Source organism: Tinamus guttatus, unplaced genomic scaffold (assembly GCF_059628265.1).
Source record: "Tinamus guttatus ecotype Peru unplaced genomic scaffold, ASM5962826v1 Tinamus_guttatus_pri_ptg000434l, whole genome shotgun sequence".
NCBI lineage: Eukaryota > Metazoa > Chordata > Aves > Tinamiformes > Tinamidae > Tinamus > Tinamus guttatus.
The window spans coordinates 1,415,006-1,426,015 of NW_028288968.1; the positions used below are offsets into that span (position 1 = coordinate 1,415,006).

The following is an 11,010-nucleotide window of genomic DNA, read 5'->3' on the forward strand; positions in this document are numbered from 1 at the left end:
CGGCAGTGCCCCTCTTGGCTCATGAACTCCACGATGCTCCCGCTCTCCATCCAGAAGGCAGGAAGCTCTGCACCGCAGAAACGCTGCTGGATCACCGCTTTTGGCGAGGCGCATGTTTCATTACACTTAGCAGGAGGGCTCTGACTGCTTTGATTCATTTACGCTTTACAGCTCTGCAAAACCATTTTGCTTTTCGGCAATGTGATTTCCATACCCAGCTCTCCACAAGTTAGGGCCAGGAATGCTGCACTTGGGCAGGGTGAGTTGCATGAGTCACGTTGCATGAGCCTGACCTGACTTAGCTCCTACTGCTACAGCACAGGATGTAGGATGCCCAGCAGCAAGAACACTGAGCCTGCACCCCCAGGGTGCTTTTTTTCTTCCATTTTTTGTTGTCTTGTCAACCTAGTTAGCAGACATGCCTATTTCTTTGCCATAACAGTGTGATATGCTGCCCCATCAATATAGCTTCAACTTGGCCAGTCTCCTCCCATTCCACAGCGAACACTCCTATCTCTCTAAGTTTCTTTTTCCCCCAGCAGCTAATTATTGCGCTGCCACGACCTCCCACCCAGACCCGTCTGTAGGGCAAAATCAACTTTCATGCTCAGCAGCAGCCCAGATTAGTGGCTTGTAAATAGAAGCATCTTTGTGCCCAAGGGCTGACCTTTGACTCAGCTCCTGATCTCAGTGGATTTGATGTGTTTGACTATTTGTCTTGCCGCTGTCCCAGAGGAAGAACAGGAGAGCGGAGAAGGCACGCGACCGGGAGCTCAGCGGATCTGGGCTCTATTCTTGGCTCCATCGCAGACTTCCTCTCTGACTCCCAGCAAAACAAGTGACTCTGTCTATTCCCAGGTTAGTGAGGGTTGTGTTTTGCTGTGATGGTCTCCATTAGATGTGTCCATAGTAGGAGAGTCAGAGTAGTCAATACAATACAGCTGGAGCCTGTATTGCTATATTGAGCCTAAAATCCTTCATTCTAGCAGCATTTCAGACCCAGTCCCTCATACTCTTCCCACATAGCCTCATCCCTACCAAACTCCCAGTCTTCCCTGCCTCCGCACCTTCCCTGCCTCCTTTCTTCTCTTCTCTTCTCATCTGTAGGTTTAGCAGTGGATGTAGTCCTAAAGAGTCACCAAATCCCACACCTTCCCCAGCTCTTGCCATTTCAATCTCTTGTCTGTCCTAGATGTTCAGGCTGCTCCTCTTGTCCCTGTCACTGTATCTTATATAAGGGCATTTCTTTTCCATTGCAGTCAATATTCCCAGTACTATTAACTGTGTCTCCTATAATAGTGACAAATTAAATAATCCATTAGAATTGGGTTAGATGGGAAATCAATAGGTTTAAGACAAAAAGCTGGCATAACTGTGTGATAGGAAACTCCTCCAACTGACCTGCACTGGGACAGGGCTGGTTGGGAATGCTCCTAGTCCTTAGTGCAACACTGATACTAAGCTCTCCAGATCATGAATCAGTGGAGGTGACCCCATCCTGGATGATGGCAAGCACCAGCTTGGCGTGAAACCTCCACACAATAGGTCTGCACAGACCTTCAGGCAGCACAAACATAATATCAGACACTAGATCCAAGCCCACTAGCTATAGAGATTTACTACTCCCTGCAATTATAGCTGTTGTTTTTCCTTACCACCCTTCCTTCACGGAAATGGAAAATGTCTTTTTTTTTTTTTTCAGAATGCTGTCAACTGTCTGAGTTTTCAAATCATTTTATAAATGGGTACAGCCCCATTCAAATGGCAAGAAAGTCAGTCCCAGCTGGAAGCTGACACTCATATGCTGGCATGAAGACTTCACAAGTTGCTCCTGGGGGCTCTGCCTTTGTAGCTTGCAGCAACAATCAGTTGGAGGCCGTTTATGAGAGAGGGAACACAAGTCCTGTCAACTGCACTAGGGTAAGGAAAGGCAAAAACAAGCAAAACGATATAGCACTTTAGCTAGAACTTTTCTAAAAAATAAAAAATAAAAAGACTATGTGAAGAAGTTGGCCCCAGCAAACCTGACATCTTCACACAAAGAAATTATGAACCAAATAGTCTTACAAGAAAGAAAAGCAGAATTTGCTAAATTCTATTTATTTTAAATTAAGTTATTGAGAGAAGTCACAGGACAGGACAGACAAGCTCCCAGCTATAGGCAGAAACGAGAATCCGACAAAGTACCCATCACAGATAGCATCAGTAGAAAAAAAATGAATGACACAAAAACACTGAGAATCTCTTCTGGTCTTTTTTATATTCTTTTTTTTTTCTTTTTTTCTTTTTTTTTTTTTTAAGATTATATAAAGCAGAGCCACAGTTACCAGGTTTGCTTTGAATGCTAGGTTACTTAGTTACAAGGTCTGCTTAAGAATAAGTATACCTTAGAGGCCTGAGAGAGAAGAAGCGCCGGGAAGTGAACCTCAGACTCAAAGACGCAGACATAACAAAGAACAAACTAAAACATATTAAACACACAGTTGGGAATGAATTTTGAGCTGAGATCAAGGAAGAAAGACAAGTAATCCTCAAACCTAAGGTTATAAAGAACAGCTCCCAGACTTCTGCAGCTCTCAAGCTTCAGACTGCTAAACTCAACTTAGATACACAAACTGCTAGTTGCACAAGTCACACAGCCCCCTTTCTTGATAGTTCTGGTGTTGCACTCAAAATCCTGTTATGGACAAAAAAATAAGACAACAAAATTTAGGAAGCCAATAATGTATTTTTAGTGCCTGTGTGATGCTCACCCTGACAGTGTCCCTCCAAGCTCTGCACTTAAAGGCATCAGTCTTCCTCCAGCAGAAGGTGAGGTTGTCACCGTGAACTGTCACCACCCTAAGGTACTCCCCAGGATGAGGGTGATGTCCACAGTGCCATTTCCTCCTCCCCAGTCGTGGGTCCCCCAGTGCCTTTTTCATGCTTCTTCTCCCTTTCTGGAGACCTTGCTTGCCCATTGCTTTGCCATCAGCTCTGCATGAACCCTTCCTTTGATATGATAGCCCATAATTGTGTTTCAGACCATTTTGTTAAACAAGAGGGAAAACAAAGCCATGGTGTACTACCAGCCAGGGTAGACCTGTTATCCCCCAGGCTGAATACAGCCAGTGGCCTGACTTCACTCTCAAGCCCACAAGGTCAATACCCAAATTATTAGAATTCATTGAAAGGTACAGATACAAGATTAATTTGACCGACAAAGCACTAATTGGTTTCAGGACTAATTAAGTATATATACCGAGCCTTGCTTAATCAGTAAAATATCCAGTGGCATTAAAATGTCTAAGAGTACGAATCCCCAGAGATTTAAAGTAAATAGTTAAAATCAACTTAGATCCAATTATCATATAAATCACTAATGACCTGGGTAGATTGGAAGCTCTTTGGCTCAGCCTCTAGGGAAGAATAAACCTGATAAAAATGAACATGCTACCTGGATTAACAAACATGCTCTGGGAACTTCACTGCAAATATTCCAATAGGAGTTACCAGGATGCTTCCAGTGACACCATCATTCACTGGAAAATACGAATATTTCAAAATAAATAATTTTCACAGAAGCGTCTCGATGCAACTTTGATGAGGAACTTTCATGTTCATGATACAGACCTTCATTCATGCAAGAACAGCCAATTATCTATGGCTGGGCACATCCCTGATGAATACTTAAACTGGAGGGCAATTAGCGATTTCCGGTCCCATCTTCCTGCTCTCTGCTTTTTCATCTCACTCATGTTAACACTCTGATATTTCATGTCTAGGAAGAAAGAGAGAAATAAAAAAATAAAGAAAGAGGAAAGAGAGAGAGAAAGAAATAAAGAAATAAAGAAAGAAAGAGAGAAAGAGAGAAAGAGAGAAAGAGAGAAAGAGAGAAAGAGAGAAAGAGAGAAAGAGAGAAAGAGAGAAGAGAAGAAAGAAAGAAAGAAAGAAAGAAAGAAAGAAAGAAAGAAAGAAAGAAAGAAAGAAAGAAAGAAAGAAAGAAAGAAAGAAAGAAAGAAAGAAAGAAAGAAAGAAAAGAGAGTTTAACTTTGACCTAAAAAAAAAAAAAGGAAAAAAGGAAAGGTCTTGCATGCCCCAAGATACTCAGGTCTAGAATTTTAAATTAATTAAGTGAAAATAGTGTTGGATGAGGAATTCCAGGTATCTTCTTTGAGAACAACAGCTGACAGCTGAATTACTGGAATTTAGATTTCCAAAATCTGAAGAAAGGGCACAAAAACATCACCATAACTGAAATCATGGGAGGGATATAAGACCTTATGTAGGAGACACATAAGAAATATCTAATAGCAATATTTTGCCAAGCAAACTCAACTTTTATGTGCAGAATACAGCTGGTTCCCAGAATACCGGATTTCTCCTATCTACCAGGATTGTCTCATATTGGCCCGTTTAATTTGTCAGCCCAGATTCCAACCTTCCTCTCCATTGATGTGAATCCCACTCCAAAACTTGGGAAAGGTGATATGTGAAAAAGAAATCTAGATGAAATATGATACAGTTTTTATATCTAGTGATTACAAAATCCTAGTGTTTATATCTGGTAAACTGCAGATTAGGAAAGGCTGCCAGTAAATGGTCATTCAAAACCTTCATCTCCTCACTCTAGAGTTTAGCGAGAAATCAGAATCCCTCTCATTTTGTATAGTGCTAAAATTTTCCCAGTTTGCCTGCTTTGTCATATGATTTCCTAATGATCTACCAAAGAGTTAATCTGAGTGTAATGAGGCACAAATGAGATAAGGAATTAACAGTAAATACTTTGCCCACAGTGGAATAAAGTGATTATAGAAATGCCCTTGGACCTTTCACTCTGTCTCATGCAGGAACAGAAAAAACAACTGTATGTTATATTGGTCACCTCAAAAATCTGTGTGAAAGCTGTGGTTCTCCCACCCCAAGCAATGCAAGCAGGAAGCGCTGGAGAACTGCACGTTTATGTAGGTTTTGGACATGGGCTTTCATTCCAAAGTTTCAAAACACAATCCCAAAGGTCTGTAGTGTCCTGGGTTAACATGTGTCCAGCAAACAGTGGTGGGAGGCACATTAAAGCAGATGGACAACTGGACCTTATGGGTTGCAATGCCTTCTGTGCCAGAAAACCGTTCCACATGGCACATCATCTTGACTATGGGACCTGTTTTTTTAAAGAAAAGGACAGGCCATGTGGGACATGCAGCCAAGCACATGCAGTCAAACCATGTCGGACAGTTTCTCCTTGACCAAAGAACCTTCGTGAGACCTAGGTGAAAGGCATGAAAGAAATCCATGCCCTTCTTCCCTGCCTTCTCTTCTCAATGCTTTTCCTGCTATTTCTTTGTGTTATTTGGCTTTGGTAAGTGCCTAGAAAATACCTGTGTGCTCAGAAAACCTTTATATCCAGGCAAGTAATTAATACCTTGGTTGTTCCCTAGCATAAAGCACTTCAGCAGTGCTTGAAATGTATGTTAGGACCTCTCATTTGCTTCTTTTCTTTCAATGAATAAAAATCAGATGGAAAAAAAAGTTTAATAATAATAACAAAAAAAGGAAACCCCCATCCTACCTTGTTCTCCAAGTATGGGCTAAGCCTCAGTGTCTTGTCATCCTTTCCTTTTCATCAATAGAACTTTTGGTGTCTTTCTTTGCTTTGCAGTCAGAACTTAGCCCTCACAAGGTCAAAATAGCTCACAGAAATGGAAGCCTGCGGCCAAATAAAGCTCTGATTTAGCCAATTGCTCAAACTCTTGTTGCTGAAAAAAGCCCAGCAGCACTGAAATATTATAGGCATGCGGATGCAGCAGAGCACGGGATGGACTCATGGAAGCGTGGGAGAGGATGAGGAGAGGTTGTGCTGCAAGGCAGTGCTAGATATGAGCTCTGGACTCTGTGTCGCTTTGCTGCTTTGCTCCTCCTACCTAGTTAAAGCAAATCCAGGAGCAATTTTAATGAAAATTCCCTGGACCTGAGCCATCCAAAGCTGGTGGGAAAGTTGATTCCCTTAGCGTAATGGGGAGGCAGCTGGAGCGTGGCTCCCCAGGCTGGTAATGCATTGGGTCCCTGCAATGCGAAAGGCAGCACTTTTTTGCAAGGCAAAAGCAAGTCCCTGGCGTGAGCACGAGCAGAGCTGTGAGAGACGATCGCAGCCACTGTCATGATGGTATGAATGCAATTTATAATGCGGCGTATTGACGTGGTAATGGGAAATACTGCATCAGTAGCAGTCGCTCATCCATCACCAAGCGGCACCACAGGCTGCTCGCGCACAGCCCACACTGGGGGAATAGAGAGGGACTCCTGCCTTGAAACACCCTCTTGACCTGGGGGAGGAAACTTTGCTAAAATGGGTCTAGGAAGACCGTGTTGCAAGACTTATCCAAATCGGTTCTCCTTCCAGCCATTGGGATGGAGCAAGGATGAGCCAACTTCCAAAATAAGAGAACTGCTCTGATCCTACAGCTGCCTGTCAGAAAATAAATTGAGCCCTCACCGATTGAGTCCTCACCAAGGACTCAGTGGAGATGCATCAAAACCAAGGAGCACGGCAGAGCTGAGCACCAACCTGCAGGCTGCAGAGCACTGCGGGAAGGGACAAGGTCTGATAGTGACCCAAAGGGCTGAGAAAAAATCAGCTGGAATTGCAATGTAGACTCTGAAAGCAAATTTTCCTCCTGGCTCCTGTGATTAGATGAGGCTCTGACACATGAAGCTCAATTACCCTGATGTTATTGCAGATTAACTACTACTACTGCAGATTTACTAGTCACGGTCTATCTTTTTTTTTTTTTTTTAAGACCATCGTGTTACCTAGCAGAAATATCCAGTCTCATTTTATACTCATTTATGGCCATCAGCTCACAACCCAACACAGTGTGTAGCACCATGCACAGAGCTTGCCAACCCAGATATTTGTCACATGAAGCAGCGCAGGCCAATTTAGAGCTGGGCTAAGCCAGTCCAAGTCTGCTTGGTTTGGCCTGGGGACCGAATTTCAAAGATAAATGCCTCTACATGTTTGCAAACACCAAGCCAGCTACACATCATCAGGGCAGGATTTACACATCGGTTTTACACCTCTGGGGTGGAAAACTGCATCCTTCCCCACATAACATGCCACATGTTGCCTAGGAAGTTGGATTTTTTTTTTTTCATAGAGAATCGAGTATTCATCTGTAGTCAGTTCCCTAGATAAAAATAGGTCAATTCTTGCTTTTGCCCCATGCCCTGGGCAAGGTTTTTTTTCATTCCTTATGCTGGAAAATACATAAATAAATGAATAAATAACCCATCATATCCCAGGATGCTGAGGCTGAACAAGGCTTTCCCTGGACATGCCATTGGTTGAGCATCTCCCTGCACATTTGCCTGTGGTTTCTGGTCAACCCTGGGCCAAATTTTGTCCCTGAATTTGCATTGTTGGAGAGGGGATTTACTGGAATTTGCACCATGGGTTGAAACCCAGCTAGCAAAATGCAAAATTTTAGAGGGTGGTTGCAGCAAGCCACAGTCAAGGGCAGCTCAGTGCCCACTTGCTCATTGGAGCTCCACAGGCATTGGAGGGATGCAGGGCCGTCCCCTGTCTCCTCCAAGTTGTGGAATTGTTGGAAAAAATGGGGATTTGCCTGTTGCTAAGCTACCCGAGGCCGAGCAGCGTGGTGGCAAACACAGGGCATCAGTCTCTGCTTTTGAGAGCTCAAATCCTTAATCTGTGGATGAAGGAAAGGGGGGGATGTTTGTGAGCTGGATGCTCCGGAACGGGGCATCATCAAGCAGGAAAGGCTCCTCGAGGATGTGCCTTTTAGGAGCAGAAAGCCTCGGAAGAGATTAGCCCCTGGATGCAAAAACAAAACCAAATGCCCTTACATAACGCCAAGCCCCTGTAATGCTCCACGCTCGTCCCTTATAATTAATTAAAGACAGAAGGAGATTTTTGATCTGGAAAGGAAAATTATTTCACTCTGAAATAAATAAACAAACAAGCCCCACAGAATTTAGAGCAGAGCAAACATAAAGCCGTGCTGCCCTGCTCCTGCTGCGCTGCGTGGTGCCCCGCTGGAGCCGCGGGTTCGAGCCCCGCTGGCTGCAGGTCAGACACCCCCGTGCTTGGCCTGCGGCTCCTTTGCAGCGGGGGCCGTTTCCTTGTGTTTGCTTTTCCCACCGCTGATACTTAACAAATGAAACCTAATCGATGCCCGTAATAAAGCTTCCTAGGCGGTAGGAGGGAAAGAGACAGCTCGACATTGTCATTATAATGGGAGGATTGATTCTCCCTGCAGTAACTCGGCTCTAAGAGGCTCCAGCTTCAGCTCACGGGTTTGACCTTTTGCTTAGCTCAGGCTGGTTACAGCCGTATAGACACGGCACGTGTCCCCTCAGCTCTCGTCACCCATCTCAGCGGATAACTTTCAGGTGTAAACGATGCACTAACATTGCCAGCAGCAGCCTGAGTAAATCCCTCATCACCCTGGTGCACCATGGAAGCCGTTCTCCTGAAAACTGGTGTTGTAAATGTTGTATAAAGCCATATAGTCTCTTAGCAGGTGCTTCTGATACCAGAGTTTGGCCTCGCTTGTGAGCAAGGAAGAGATGTCCTATCGGCCTGAGAAGGGGAGATGCATCACCAGAACGCACAAATGCATCCCAGTGCCCCAAACAGGGGCTCTTTGGGCACTTCTCACTGGAGATCCTTTTCATGCAGTGGAGATCCTTGTCTGCCTCCAGAACAACACTGCTACCTTAGTACAGATCGCATAACACCTCGGTGCATCACCTCAGAGCAAGGAGATCCTTGCCCTGCACAACTGGGTTCCTTCCCCTTCTGCCACGGCTGCCAACACAGGAGCAATTGCTACCACTTGATAGACCACTCTGCTAGATCCAAAGTGAGTAACACCAGCACATGGTCTGTAGGCTTTTGATCAGTGGATGCAGATGTAGCTATCTATCTCCTGAATCCATGTAAAGGCAGCAGTGAGTACTAATTTTATAACCACTAGTCACCTAAGCTGGGCATACAGTCTACATGGCTATAGTGGCACACGTGGTGAACCCGCCAAGGAAGAAGATATGACCAACACCTTCAGTTTCTGGAATAAAAGGAATTTTGGGGGGTCTTAAATACTCATATGACCTGGACAGTGACTGGGACACACAAGAAGAGCATCCAATAACCACCAGGCTCTCCTGGCTGTCCCTGTCTGGCTTCTTGTGACCAAAGAAATAGCAAAACCTCTCTCTTGGAAGAAGAGTGCTGCTTGCATCAAAGACTAGTTATCATCAAGGAAGGCAATATGTGTTATTTTTGCCCCAGAAAGTACTCACCCCAGTAGCTGGTCCTTCTAGACTGAGCACTAGAGCCACCTTTCCCAAAAGGACTGGTGCCAGCCCTGCTTTTGCGGAAGTGGAGATGGGAATGAACAGGGACCACAAGCTGCAGCAACTTTTCACCATCACGAACACATCAGAAGTTAGGAGGACAGAGCCAAAATTCCGTCTTCAGGCAAAAAGTATTATTCTGTGCACAGACGTCCGGGCTGTCCACACACCCCAGGGAACTCACTGCATGGGAGACAAGGAGTCCCAGCCTCCCAGACGATGGGCTGTGCTCAGCCAGCACAGTAGAGCAGAGGTTTTGTTTTAATGCCATGTATTTGTGCCTGTTTTATGAGGCTGTGGTGAAGTGTTCCCAGCAGCACATTTAGACCCCACCACCGTCTGGCAGAAGCCCGGCCACAAGCCTGTGAAGGAGCAGCCAAGTCGAAATGAAGACAGAGCACCGGGAGGTTTTGATGAATGACGGGCAGAGCTGCCTTCAGAATGAGCATCTCACACAATATACAAACGAAGACACAAATCAATGCAATGCGATGTTTAAATTCCAGAAAGAAAGTAAAAATCAACACATCTATCACACTCAGACACACGTTGGTATGAGTCTGAATGCTGGCAGCACTTTTTATGAATGGCAGGAGCCGGATTAATTCAATCTGGGATGTACACACAGCGGGATATGAGGTCCCTCTTCCCAGTCTCAGAGGCAAAAACTGCACTGTTGCCATTAGCATCCTTGTTGAACAGCTCTCCATCTGGGATGCATTAATTCCCCCAGTGCATCTCCAGGAAAGAATTAAATCCCATTTAGCAGGAGGCAAACTGAGGGGACAAGCACCACCACATGGCTGAGGTTTGAGGAGAAAGACTAAGTTCAGGCTGGACCACTGAAGCAAACAGTTGATTAAAAGGAAGCAAAATAGAAACAAAGCAGCAGAAAAGATAAAAGAGCAAAAGATTACGCCAAAATCTGCCTGACATGAGCTCAGCCCTGAGCTGCTATACGGGGTCTTCTTCTAGGGTAGTCAATTCTAGCAAAGCTGATCATTTTGGAGAAGAAAATAGGGTATTTCTGGGACTGTGATCATTCAGGCACCCCTAGCCTTGAAATATTCCCTTACACATAGATAGGGGATACCTACTCTGCCATCATATAACCATGCTAGTACTGATGGGTTGCAGACGAGACCTTCTGCTCATCTCTCTGTGTTACCCCTTTATTAAGGAAGTGGATTGTGCTGAAGTTCATATATTAGTATAAAGACAACAATCTTGGGTTTACTAGGTTCTGTTTAACATTGATTCTTTTTTCAGTCACTTTGTTCAGTGATTAACTTCATTTGTTTGCTTTTTCTTCTGGTAGCAAGCATACAAATTAAGCATTACCCAGATTTTACGGTGGTTGGTTGCTCAGTTTTACTTGACAACAAGCACCTCAGCAATGCTGAGAGGTGGTCGTCTTCTCCCCAGCCTAAGCATCCAACTCCCAGGGGTGTTTTACAGCCCTTCTAATTCATCCAAGTTTAGCCATATCCCTCTGGCTCCCTGCAAATCCACAAGTAATGCATCCTAAGAACAACTGGTGCACAAACATGTCATTTAGACCATGTCTACCAGACAGCTCCGAGCTTTCATGGACCCTAAGTACAAGGTGAAAATTTCCAGGTGAAAATTTCTAATAAATTTAAGGAGAAGGTA

The 11,010-nt window shown here is 44.5% G+C and overlaps 1 long non-coding RNA gene across 2 annotated transcripts in view; it reads left to right on the plus strand.

Annotated features, from left to right (window-relative positions):
• Nucleotides 1–3,902, plus strand: part of LOC148593183 (uncharacterized) — a 266,042-nt gene extending 262,140 nt beyond the window's left edge. For both annotated transcript variants that reach the window (XR_015913772.1, XR_015913771.1), the window contains exon 2: nucleotides 3,810–3,902. This is a non-coding gene — a long non-coding RNA (uncharacterized LOC148593183). The remainder of the gene's footprint in view (nucleotides 1–3,809) is intronic.
• Nucleotides 3,903–11,010: the final 7,108 nt, after the last annotated feature.